Source organism: Coffea eugenioides, chromosome 7, assembly GCF_003713205.1.
Source record: "Coffea eugenioides isolate CCC68of chromosome 7, Ceug_1.0, whole genome shotgun sequence".
Classification (NCBI taxonomy): Eukaryota; Viridiplantae; Streptophyta; class Magnoliopsida; order Gentianales; family Rubiaceae; genus Coffea; species Coffea eugenioides.
Window position 1 is genome coordinate 11,591,895 of NC_040041.1, and position 12,086 is coordinate 11,603,980.

Genomic DNA, 12,086 nt, shown 5'->3' on the forward strand with positions numbered 1-12,086 from the left:
CCTAATCAGAAGATCTTGCTCCAATTTTTCTCAAATGAAAATAAGATCTTTTTCTTTTTTAAACTTTATGACCATTTTCAGTAACTATCACAAGGTCATGTCCTGATCTGGCATTGTTTAATTCTGCCACTGTTTTCTTGGTTATATAATACTTCAAAGGTTGTTGCTCAGAATCACTCAATCTGGATTCTCATCTATCCTTCGAGACTAAATGCTTGAAGAACTGCAATAGCAGTCCAGAATTGTTTGCAAAGTTGCTTTTTGTCCCTTATATATACGATAAAGCACTTTAATATAACCTAGTAAATTGATCAAAAGATTAATTGTTTTTTAGAGAGAACCGGACAGTAGTTGGATTAACTTTTACAACAAAAAAGGAGTCTAAATTAATAAAACATATTTTTATTACTTCAATTATTTGCTCGAGTCTATGTCAACATGACTTGGTCCTTGCAAGTTGCGGTTTGCAGGCGCCGTTCAATTTACAAATAAGACAGAATGGACGCTAAAAGAAAGCTATTAATTTGGTGATTTCAAAAGTTACCTAATCAGCACGCTTTGCGAGATTTCTGCCTAATTAAAGCACAGCCTTTTTTTAGTTTTCAATCACAGGAAAGAAATCTCCATCTTTTGTACATGATTGTCAAGAATAGTTTACTAACCTGTAATGAATGTTCTTATTTGGATTTTTTTTTTTCTGATAGGCACCAAGGCATCCGTCAGCACACCTAATTTATACCGAACTTATCATATGAATGTTTGGACTCACATTTATTATATTCTCCTATATTTTGATAGTTTCCCAAATCAATAATATCCTTGCCAAAAACTAACACTTGAAACTAAGCATGTCAAAGGATAGGATTTGGGTTGGACCCTTTGATTAAGATCCAAACTCATTAAATTTAATTAAATCCAAATCCAGACTCAGACCCATATGGGTTTGAAAAAGTAAATCCAAACAGGGACCCTTATGGGTTTGGGTCTCTAATGGGTGTCCATGGGTATTCTTTTGAATATACAATGAAGAACTAAAGTAAAAATATTTTAAAAATATATAGAATTCAAAAATAACATAAACATCATCTAAATGTTAATTTTTAAATAATAAAATTAACATTCAAAAAGTAGAATGCAATATTATGAACTCAAGAAAGAATTATTATCAACTACTTCTATTTATTTTCACAACTTTATTTGCATATGCATCCAATCTTTTATTTGTTTGCCTTTACTTTTTCTCATTTCCCGAAAATGTTCGCACCAATTATAATGACAACTAAGATTATTATATATATATATATATTTATAGGGTAAAATATATTTTATCCCCTGTGGTATAGCATTTTTTCACAACCCCCTATGATTTCAAAAGCTATACATGACCCCCTCATAGTTTGGATTAAAATGTTAAAATGACAGAATTTATATTCCATAATAGAGTCAATTAAAATGTCAAAAGTGCCCCTATGTAAAGTTAAAAATTATTTATTAACCATGGGGTATTATGTTTATATTTTGAAAATCATAAGAGAGTTATATGGTAAAACATAAAATCATACGGGGTTAAAGTGTTATACATGTTATATTTATATATTTTGATCACTTCAGTTATTTTAGTTTTTAAATAAGAGTAATTTCAACATTTTTATGGGTTTCGTTACAAATGATCATTTCTGTTATTTTGATATTTTAATTCAAAATATGAGGGTATTATATATATTTTTTGAAACTATAGGAGGTTATGTGAAAAATTGCTAAATTACAGGGGGTAAAGTGTATTTTGCTCATATATATATATTATATATAGTATATGTATGTGTGTATATGTATATAATTTACACGTAGATTTGGGTTGGATTTGATTTGGATTTGGGTTTGGATATGAACCATAGAAAATCATATCGTACCCAGACCCATTACTCTCATATAGGGTCTGGATTTGGGTATAGTTTGGATTTGAGAAATTAAATTCAAACTTTATCTAAATATATTACATCTGAGTAAGACCCGACCCATTAATTTGTCTACATGAAATCCTCTTAACGAGGCATCTGTGCCACTATTAGCCAAACCCTCTTCATTTTTTTTGTGTAGTATAATGTATTCATACTAATTCTGTATCATTACAAAAATGGAAAACATTTCAGTGTCAAATTGATGCAAATATCAAAAAGTATTCATTCTTATATGTGTAATGCTATGGGAAAATTGAATGAATTTAGAAAGTAGAACCGAAACTATTGGAAGATAAATCATGTCCTGGCATTCCCTCTTTAAGTAGTCGGCAGCAAGAAGTGAGTAGGCCTTCAACTAGAATATTAGCAAGTTCTTCACCCTTACACAAAAATTATAAGTTTTTTTCATTTTCTTGATGAATTTAGAGAAAGCACTCTAAATAATTGTTACTTATAAATATGGCAGCACATGCTCGGTTTTACTGTGGACTCAATGGAACATTGCCATCTGAAGAGGTGATTTCCGTCTTGATGAGCTGTACCGGATCACTAGAGTGCCTTCTAAGGTGAAATGCGATTGTTTAGGAATCACCTGTTCAAGTTACCAGAGGCGGGGCTATGTTCCCCGGTTCACCTCCGACGATCTAATCAGTTTGGGTGAGAGAGAGTAAAGGAAGACTTTCGAAAGTAGTTTTTTTTACATCTGATATCAGTTGTTCTTTTTGAGTGAGAGACTCCGATATTTATATGAGACAATTTGGAGGGAAGGACAGTGGGGTCTAAGTCCCCAAAAATCCGATTGAGACAGCGTATCAGCCTGATTTGACAGGTCTGTGCAGTGAACAGATTTCGTCGGAAATCATATCCACTCTGCAAGTGTCAGAATCTTGGACAGAACCTCGGGTGTTGTGCTAGGTATGGCACTATCCCGGGGTGGCAGCAAATATAAGGTTCACCTCGGTCATCCGTACGCGATGTATAGCCGAGGTGACCAGAATGAACGAGTGCCGCCCCAGTATCATCTCACACACCCGTAGGTGGGAAGGTGAGCTCGGTAAGGCCGAGCCGGGATGATCATCCTCACCATCCAAATTGTTAATGGCATTGAGATATGGGACAAAATATAATAAACGCATGAAAATTCAGAGCCTATTTAGATGGATTAAAGTTAATTTGATCTGAACTTGTTTACTGTACGTGCGGGGAATCCACCGGCTTGGGACTTCGGGTACCAGCAGGCAGAAGTCCTGAAACGAGGAGCTAGGAAGAAGCTTGGCAACTTCGATGCTTAAGTCAGTAAAAGTTAAGAGCAAAATAAAAATAAGAACTAAAAAAGAAATGAACAGTATGTGCTTCTTGAAAAAAACATAGGGGTAGTTATTCTAATTAGCAAGAGAGAGAAATGAGGGACAAGACCTGGCATCTCAGTTTAAGGCAAATCAACGGTTTTAGGGCTGCACAATTGCATACATGATAGTTTGACATCGATACTGTTTCTAAATGGAACAGTAATTCAAAAAATTTATTGAATGCTTTATGAACTTAACAAGGATGTGAAACACATTATTCTTTCACCTTTCTTTTGGTGTATAATGCATAATTGTTTGATTTTGACATCTTCTGATGCAATGAAACTGCCTTTTTACTTATATTAAATACATGAAGTTATTAACGTTGAGCCTTATGTCTGAACTAGAGGTGGCAAAATGGGCGGGATGGGCGGGATTTGCTTGGGTTTGTGATGGAACCGAGTCATATGGGTTTGGGCCCAACCTTACCCATATGTGTTTTGGGACTAACTTGGGCGGGATCACTTTGGGATGGGTTTAGATTGATCCCGCCCAATACCCAAATCTATTTTCTACATATTTTTTTTCCTTTAATTCATTTTTATTTTTTATATAATTTTAATATTTTTGATTTATTAAATTTTTTTTAGTTTTATTAAATAAACATGCAAGTGCTTTATACTCAGGATTCCCATAAAAAATTGGATTAACAAATAAAGGAAAAAATAGATATACAGTAATTTTCCAACATATATCAAGATGACCAAGGTACTTAAGGTGTTGAATATTTATCCTCATCATTGTCCAAAGATGACAGGTCTAAATTGACTGAAATGTTGAAAATTCTTGTGGATAATGACTAGGAAAACTACTAGATTATATTCTCTAGTATGACTATAAAAATTGTTAAAGATAATTTTTTAATCTAAGACTCCGTTTGGATTGGCTATTTTTTCAAAAAATAAGTTTTTCAAATACAATGTTACAGTAATATACAATAACTCAAAAAACATCCCATCCATATTAGTATATCAAATATTTCAAAAAAATTTTATAGTAAAAATTTTTCATATACACTGCTATAATAAAATATTTCAAAAATACCCCCCAAAAATAGCTAAACCAAACAGAGCCCTTGTTATTTGAGCCCAATGGGTACCCAAGTATTTCCCAAGTATTCCCATCAATTAATGGGTACAATTGGGATTTGTCCCATTTTAAACCCAATATCAAAATCCAATACCCATCCCGCCCAAAGTCCTCATGGGCATGGGTAACCCATTGGGACTTGGGACAAATTGCCACCTCTAGTCTGAACAATCAACTGTGCCCATAAGACATACACAAAAATTATAATGTGAGAGGAAAGACGAAACTTACCAGATATTATAGATTATGATGCATTTTTAGTCCACTCTCAAATTTTTAGCTTTTCTAAGTCCACACAAACCATTTCAAAACCACAGATGGGAATACGACATTAGAGAAAAAAATATTTTTAACTGGTATATTAAGGTCACCAGCTCGTTAATATGCGCAACTTACCCTTCAAAAATCATGCAACTATCCTCCCCTTATGGTTCATCATTTTTCTAATTTAACCTCCTTTTTCTAAAAAAAAAATATATAAAAATATAGATTGTTGTTAGACCCAAAAAAAATAAAAAATCAAATTTCACCAATTTCATATCGTTTTAAACGCATAGCCAAGTGGTAATGCTGGAGAATCCATCTGTCTTTTCGGTTTGGAAAAGCATATGAATTTTCAAGAGCGAGAATCTTATGAAGAAAATATTGAAGTAATTTATCATCCAACACTAGAAAGTTAGTCGTTCGACAAAATTACTTTCCTCAGACTAATGTCATTATGGCATTCCTCCTCACAAATCACATTAATCATCACAAAGGGCCCTTGCAAAGAAACCACGTGAAAATGTTACTAAAGTATGTGCTATTGTACTTGTCTGTACGTAACTTTTCGCATGTACGGGACAGATAAAACAAATGATCAGCACGATGAATCCAAACCTAAAGCCAAAGGTAGAGTTGGAGGAAAAGAAGAGAGGTCATCTATCATGCCCTGTGATTTTTGAGATCTTAGGTCGTTAGTAGTGGGAGGACATGTACCACATTCCGAACCTTTTAAATGGTATTTTCCAAACCTTTTGCTGGTAGCCCTTAATTATTTTTTCGTTTTAGATTTAAGATTTGAAGTTCAAATACTTTATTTTACCCATATGATGATACATCTTACATGAAAAGGATGCATGAACTTAGAAATCTTAAGATGTACGTGTGTGGAAAAGTTAATCACCTTGCTCCTAGGATTTTGGTAATTGCATTGTTTTTGTTCAGAAAACTTTCAATTTTTGTTGTACCCGACCTCAAATATTTTAAATCACAACTCGCAAGTATAGAGTTTTTTTTGTTTAATTTTTTTCAACAAAAAAGAGATGGGACTTAAGAAACAGGAAAAAAGTAAGGAGATTTGTACCCAAAACCTCTAATTCTTGAAACTATACAAGTATAGAGTTAACAACGTAATATACCTCTACTTTGATAGTGGCAGGATCAATGATTTCTCCTACGAGAAAAGGGTTAAATAGGATATGTGAAAATTTTATGAAATATTACACGAATCTTTATGACTGATTATGTATTCTCTACATTTTATGTATAAAAAGGAATGATGTCGTGTTTATAGCTAAATGAGATCCTCAAAATCTAATTGCAAATTATCACATTTAGCAAGTGATCTAAAAGGAGAACAAAATGCTGTACCTACCGTAGTTATAAAGCTCCGGTATAGAAGAAATTACAGAGAATCATAGATAGACAAGAGAAAAAGAAGATGGATAAAGATAAGAAAATGACCAACTGAAAAGATGTTTAACAGGCCAACAATTTTCATTTCTCCCCGATTTGACACCATGATTTCGAAGCACGAGTTACAAATACAAACATGGCGTGCATCTATGGGATTGTTAAAATCTGGCAAAAGCCCACCATGTCTTCCCACAAAGATCTTGGGGATTCTACCATCTGATCACTATGTTCCAGTGGCGGATTTACACTGGGGCCACTGGGGCCCGGATTCCACTACCCCTTTAAATTTCTATGATACCTATAAAAATTTGATATAATTTTAACTGTGTCTCTGGAGTTTTGTGTATCTATTGGTTTATAGGCTCCCACTGCCCCCTTAAATTTCTATAATACCTATAAAAATTTCATGTAATTTCAAGTGTGCCCCCTAGAGTTTTGTGTATCTATTGGTTTATATGCTTTTAAAGTTGTTTTTGATTTTACCTGTTGTTACAGCTACCGTAGAAAGGGTTTTTTCAATAATGAATATAGTGAAGAATCGGTTACAAAATAAAATAGAAGACACTTGAATAAATAATTGTTTAGTTACTTATATAGAGAAAAATATATTTCGTGAAGTTCAAAATGAAAAGGTTGTAAACCGTTATCAAAATATGAAAACTCGTCATGAGCAATTGTAAATGGTTTAGTTTGCTTTTGAAATAAAATTATTATTATATTAATAATTTTGAGTTTGTTTTTTGATGTTTTTCATGAAATATATGCATCATTTTGTACTTGTTGGTGAATACTTTTTTCCTTAAAAAAACTAAAAAAAGAGTAGGTAAAAAATTTTAGAGTTATTTTTGTTCCCCATTGAAAATTTTTTCTGGCTCCGCCACTGCTATGTTCTACGATTGTATGCAGTCTCATGATTTGGTTTTTGAACAATTTCTTCGGGTACAAAACTGTACTAACGCATTCCTTAACGAGGAGTTCCAGTCCGGCTAGGCGTGATCACCATTCATTTCAATAATTGAAAATTAAAAACTAATTAAAATTCTAAAAAACGTCGTTACTAATTCATCATTCATTAAAAAGGAATACATAACCATCAATCCCCACGTACTCATAGTAAATATTGTTTTTAAGATAACGTTTATTTAGAACAACGAAAAAAATAAAAAAAAATTTACATATTTTGACGAGCTAACAACCATGTATTGTTGAAGTAATAAAGTAAATCATTTTAAACATGAAGATTCGATGAAAGATTGTTATATCTTTCTCTATTCATTTTAGTTTTAATGAATGAAATTACAAATTTAGCGTTACATGTGAACCAAGTCAAGTTTCCGCGATTTTTGTGAACCTCAACCTGACCGTGACCCAAATCATATGCTAAAATTGGTTCATATAACGTGCGGTTTAGGTACCCTAATTTTGCAGTTCGGGAGGGCCGATTGTGGTTTGTCAGTTTTTTGGGTCAAAATGAACCGTCCTAGTTTTAGGTATGTGTAATCCTAAGTGTTCAGTATCTTAGGATTATTTGTTTTCCAAAACTGTAATCCATTTGCAACCAACCCTCCCCCCTTTTCGGTGAGATTTATATCAGTTAATCTCTCCCAAATATTAAGTAAGTTTCTTCAATTATCAGAGGCTTCAACTCTATTTTATGTCTCCTATACTTCTTGATAATAATATTTCCAAATCCAATTCCAACAACCAAAGACATGAGTAATCTTTTCAACACTGCCAAGCCACTGCATTTTTCTTCAATCTTCCCGATATTTATTTCTTTTTGTTGGCATTAAGCGTTTTTTCGAATCAGAGTTGATCTGCCTTTTGAAATTTCATGTCCGGGATCAAAGGTATTTGAGGGTTGCATTAATAAACGACACTGAACAATTCGATTGAAGGTGGAAAGGATTTTGGTTTCTGTTGGTAATTGGATTGTAGGTTGAAATTTTGAAGGCAATGAGGGTTTTCATTTCTATAGCTAATTGAACAGTGGGTTTTCTTTTTCGATGTTTAAAGTATTTAACTTTTGATCGTGGGTAAAACTTGTGAAAAGGCTATAATACGTTGCAAGGTATTCTTAATTATGTGGCATGAGATAGTGAGCCGTCACTATAAAATAGCTTTACACTGACAATGTAAAAAAAAATTATTCATATAAAATTAATTATTCAAATTCAGCGTACATTTCAACATGAATTTGCTGCAAATGTTTGAGTAAAAAGTTATGACATATGAACTAAAGTGACATTAGTCAGTTAATTATGAGGTCTCTGGTTGAAATATCAAACTCTCTTATTTTTATTCTCTTCATAAGACTTGAGAGTGTTCTTTAGGTTAAAAAAAGTGAACTTTAGGTAAAATTGAATCGGAAATTAAAAAGGGGAATAAATAACTTCCTTTAAAAAATGGTTCATGATGATATTTGTTGCAAATGGTCTAGCCCAAATTAAGCTATTGTCTTTGTGTTTTTTCATAAACCTTGTGAAAGCTTGCAATTTCCAATCTAACAAAATTTAGTTTACTATTGAGGTTTAAGCCCATTTCCTTTTCAATTAATTATTGATTACTCCGGTGTATTTACTAAAGAAAAACAAATAGACTACACAAAAAAAAGTTATTAATTAGTTGAACTTCTTTTCCTTTGTAAATGTACAGACTACAGGGGTTGATGCTCACTTCAGTAAACATGCTTGAGAATTAATAAAATTTATGCTACTTTTTTCTTTTAAAAAACAAGGTTGGAGTACTTCTTATTGTTGGAAAACTTGCATACTTTAGATGAAAAATATTGGAAGCTTCATTGAATTTTGAAAAGATAACACGTATACAATAAATGAACTTATCGGATTAAATGAGTAATTAATTGTTTCAGTTAAGAATAAAACATAAAGTTCAATATTAAAAAATAATATATGAATTGTTCTCCACAAGTTCTCAATTCTCACCATCCCCCATCTTCATTGATTTTCTTCTCTTCACAATCTCCACCTCTGAAACATGGACTGCTAGAAACCAAAAAGAAAAGACAAAGAAAAAGAAAAAAGGTTTCAGTAAAGTTGCTTATTAGTATATTCAAAAATATATATATATATATATAGTAAGGAAATCAACCTGCATTGCCACTCTCACAAGTTTCAGAAAATATGACCAAGCCTTTGAATGCAACAATTTCATTTCTGCTGATGTTCTGCATGATGAAATCTTGTAAGTCTCTCTCCCTCTTGCAAAGAAAACTTGTCATTTCTTTTTATTTCATGTGTTCATGCATCTTTCTTTTACATGGTAAACATTTTTGTATAATTATTAACAAAGTAAAACTAATTAATTTGACATGAATATTTATATTGTCTGCAGGTCTAATACATAGGGCAGAATCTTGGATTCTTCAATCAGAACGCCAATGCTCTAAAGACGAAGACTGTGATTTATTTTGCCTACTTATTTTCAAGAACTTTGTGGGAGCCAAATGCCATCAAAATAAAGAAGGATGCATTTGTGAGTACAAAGGAAATGAATATCTGCCAACTGATATGTTTTATAAATGGATAAACGATCGCATTGGTGGAGGCAATCCTGAGATCAAGGTTTAGATGACGCAAAATTCAAAAGGAAGAAAAAATAAATAGGATTGAAGGTTGTGTTATGAAATAAATAAATGAATTGATTTTCAATTTCCTTGCTATGTTTAATCTGAGGAGTTAACTTTGTTATGGCCCTTAATAGCCTTGTGTTGCTGAAAAATTATGTTTAGCATTTTAGATGATTGTTGACATATTGATTTGATTTGGTAGCAGAAATTTTTTTTTTCCAATTCAGTATTTTCAGTTTACACTAGCGGTCTTGAATTTCTTGTTTATAGACAGTAGCACAATGTATTACATAAATAGGATAAAAAATATATACATTCACGTTAACTAAGAAAAACATAATTACTAGTTTGAGGTGTTCTTATAGAGTCTGAGTATATATATATGGGGTGAATTCCCAGCAATCCCTTCAACTTGATGTAATTCTGAAGAAAATTATGATGATCTTCCCTTTTGAATACAGAAGACCTGTTTTTAGTTTTGAAAATCAAAATCATCATGCATGGTACTCGTTTGCAACTACAGAGTATGGTGAAGAGTAGATCATGTTTCTCAAATCAAGGACCTTAGGACTTGATCCAGGAGTAATTCATAAGAGCATACATTTTTAGATCACGTTTCTCATATCAAGAACCTTAGGGCCTTAGGAATAGATCTGATGGTGTACACAAAATTTCAAATTTATATGCATTTATGTCATGTTTAATGTATTTTCTGTCGTTAGTGTAGATTTATTGTATGGAAATTGAAATTGTACTTTTTATAAAACAAAAGGGTTTTTTATGGTATTTTGTATTAATCACAAAAATGTACACTGCAGCAAAATTTGATATTTGTGTTAGCCTGTAGTTTGTGTGTGTATGTGTGCGTGTGTTGTTAGATTTTCTGAGTGCATCATATGTCACTAAGCCGATTTCTAATGAAGAGAAAAATGGCCCTCATCACGGTGACTAACCCTCTCATATGAGTGTTGCTTATAAGACTTTGGAAGTTTCCTCATAAAGGAAAAAACAAAGTAGCTAGAGTTGGAAGTATTAGGGGCTCATCTAATTGTCTTGTAATCAAGCAAATCGTACAGATGGCAAATGCTCAAACATCATGTAATTCAATTGTTTTCAGACAATTGTCGAGTGGGTATATAAACAAACAATTCTACACAATAATTTTTACTTTGAAAGAATGGTCTATTCAGTTTGAGAGATATCCCTATTACCTCTCGGTTACCTAGATCCATTCCTAGCTATCACACTTCTAGTTAGGATTGCAAACGAATCGAACAACTCGCGATCAGAGTTTGACCCGAGTTCGAGCTGACCAAGTCGAACTCGAGTTCAAAAATACTAAACTCGTTAGCTCGCAAGTCGGTTCAAGCTCGATTATATATATACATATATTTATTTTATTTTTTATTTTAATAGTAAATTTACATATATATCCTCAATATTTTATTATTTGTTAACAAAAATTATTATTTTATTTATTTTTAAAAAATAAAATAATTATTTTTTAAGCTCGAGCTCGACTCGAATTTAAGTGGAGCTCGAGTTTGAACTTGATATTTTGAACTCGTCGAGCACGAGTTCAAGTTCAAGATTCATAAAATTATGTTGAGTCTCAACTCGATTAGATCATAATTCGACTCGGTTCGACTCGATTGCACCCTACTCTTACCAAAAAGAAAAGAAAATAAAATAAAATCCACTCTCAAAATTTCACCAAACTCGTATTTCACGTTGAACTTTTAAACATACATTTGAGAAAAATGCCTATAATATGAGTACGTTCAATATTTATAGGAAAATAATATTAGCACTCCTAGAAAAAGTCTCTAGCACTCTATCCTCTTTTATGCATTTAAAAGGAGATGGAGTGCTAAAAACCTTTTAGGAGTGTCAATAACATGTCTCTATTTATATTACTAGGGGGGAGTGCTCGCGCATCGCGCGAGTGTTTGGTGCCTATAATTAGAGAGATAATTTGAGAAGAAATAGTTAAAGAAGCTGGAGTTTGATATTTTATGTAAAACGTGTTTGCAGTACAAATGTTAAATGGCATATCCAGGGCATGGTGCGGAGGAGTAGCGGGTACCGGCGATGGTGTCATAGAAGTAAGCGCTCTTGCCGAAAGGAGTAAGGACTCAATGCCCAAAGTCAACTGCTGGTGGTTCAGGAAATTAATCAGATTCATCCTACATAAAGTAAAAAGCGCCAATACAAAAGTGTGTAAACTATAAAAACAAGTCAAGGTGAATAAGCTTACCTTTATAATCAATTAGCAAGTGACTACAGTTACCTAAAGGCAAAGAGGAGCTCATCAAGGCTAACAGGAATGGCTAACCCCAACCCTGGTAGAACCTTTCTTTTTCAGTTGAGGACTAATTTGCTTAGCCAGCGTAGGAAGAAAGGCATGTAGCCGTATTCCCATTA